A 2,205-nucleotide genomic window follows, 5' to 3' on the forward strand; every position below is an offset into this window, starting at 1 on the left:
TTAAAACTGGCTGGGAACCCACACAGATGTTAGAATTAACAGAGAATGACATAAAAAGTTATTATAACTACTGCATATATTTAAAAAGTGAAATAGAGATATAGAAGATATACCAGTTTTCAACACTCACTGGCTAGTGTTCAGTGAGTTGAGCATCGTCCTGGGTACTGAAAGGTCACCAGTTCGATTCCTGGTCAAGGCACATACCCAGGTTTTGGGTTCAGTCCCTGGTCTGGGTTCGTGGGGAGGTAACTGAACGATGTTTCTCTCACATTGATCTCTCTCTCTCTCTCTCTCTCTCTCTCTCTCTCTCTCCCTCCTCTTTCTCTCCTTCCTTCTCGCTCTAAAATCAGTAAAAACATACATATTTTTTAAAAGACCCAAAGTAAACTTCTACAAAGGAAAAATACTACCAGGATTTTCTAACCATTGGATGAGAGTGTGGGGGCAGGCAGGGAGAAGCGGATTGGGTGACATATGCTGCTTTAACAAGACAAGGAATAAGGATGGAAAGATGTGAATGGGGTGGGGGGAAATTGAGTTTCGGGCTTTTATTGATAAAACTCTTAGAATTCCAATGTTTAAGGGGTCGACAGAAAAAAGAAGGAATTTATTAGAGTGATTGAGAAGATGTGGTCCTGGAAGGAGAGAAAGAGCAAGTGTCAGAGGCTTCATGGAAACCAAGAAAGCCCAAATTTATGGAGGAAATGGTTGGCATGACTGGTACTGCAGCGATTAAGGAAGAGAAAAGCTGAGAAGTGGCCGAATTGGCTCTTGGACCTGGATTCAGAGAAAACTGGAAGATAAAAAAAAAAGGCCACAGGAAGATGTAGAATCAAGAAAATTTTTCATGGGGCGGGGGAGGGGCGGGTGCTGATTTGAACAATACTGAGAAGCTTTAAAAATATTGAGGTAGAAAAAAAAATATTGAGGCAGAAAAATATGTTCCAGAGCACATGCTCAGGAGTTAAATTGTCTTGACCAAATGTTTACAGAACTTACTCAAGTAAGTTAACTTCTCTGAGATTTATTTCCCTGACTTGCAATAATACTTTCAACTTCACAGGGATGTTTTCAGAATTTAAAGAGGTAATCCACACAAGTGTTTGGAACTGTCTGTGGCTCAATGAATGCTAGCTGTGACCCAAAGGATGGAGCCACAAGAGACCAGACAGGTGGGAGGCGGCAGGTGGCCTCGATGGGAAGGAGTCTGTTATTCTGATAGAAGGGAAGGAGGAAGGATGAGGTGGAGGTAAGAACCTAGAGAGAAATGAGGGAGTTCATGAGACTGGGGTTTTATTATTTTAGGGGTGTGAGGCTTAAAAAGCTGTTTGAATTTTGATGAAGTATCATTGGATGTGAAAGGAACCACACATCACAGCTCAGACATGAAAAATGAAGGAGGATTTGGGGTTCAGGAAGGTGTGCTAGAGACGCACTAGGGGGCTGGCTAGAAAAGCACGTGCTCTGGGTGAGTTCAAAACCACTCAGACAGGTGGAAACAACCATTTAGTTTGAGCATTTGCGTTGGTTAAATGTAGTATATTCCTTTAGCTGCCCTTCTGAAACTTACAGCATTAATCCCTAGTCTTGAGAAGTATGCAATGTAGAAGTCTTCACATCTGATCACAGTAAAAGAAGTGGGAAGATATAACAGCTGGGGATCTTTGGCTATGGGCAAAAGAAATGAACTTGGGCAAAATTAAGCAAAAATAAAAATTTTTGGAGTAGCTCACAGGATTTAAAGTTGGAGACTCATATCTCAGAGAGCATAGACCCAAAGGGCCCACTGGAACAAAAGCTGGCAGCCCATCTCCACAGGGCCTCAGTCCTTCCAGATGACAGCCGCATCTCCAAAGGTCTGTCCTCCTGTGTAATCCCCTGAAAATTTAAATTCCAGAACAGATCTGATGGACTTGCTTTGAGGCATATGGTCACAATCAGATGGCTTTCCAAATACATAACTTTATTTATTTATTTTAACCACTCTGTCTGTTAAATGATATCTCAACTGCAAAGCTTCTCTTACTGTTGGTGGATAGAAAATGACACGGGACAGTCATTATCACCGTGGCAACAGTACCCAGGAACTATCAGAGGGAAATTGCACGTGGAAGGGCTGGCTTTTGCGCAGTCATCCTCAGCTTCCTCTGGTGCAGGCTTCTTCTGCAAGTCTGATGTGCTTAGTTCAGGGCACTGAATATG

General features: G+C 42.4%; 1 non-coding gene across 1 annotated transcript; it reads right to left on the reverse strand.

Annotated features, from left to right (window-relative positions):
* Positions 1-1,956: 1,956 nt before the first annotated feature.
* Positions 1,957-2,205, reverse strand: LOC132215994 (small Cajal body-specific RNA 13). Its single transcript, XR_009448680.1, has one exon. It is a non-coding gene; the product is annotated as a small Cajal body-specific RNA 13 (non-coding RNA).

The sequence above is a fragment of the Myotis daubentonii genome, chromosome 14, assembly GCF_963259705.1.
Source record: "Myotis daubentonii chromosome 14, mMyoDau2.1, whole genome shotgun sequence".
NCBI classification, from domain to species: Eukaryota; Metazoa; Chordata; class Mammalia; order Chiroptera; family Vespertilionidae; genus Myotis; species Myotis daubentonii.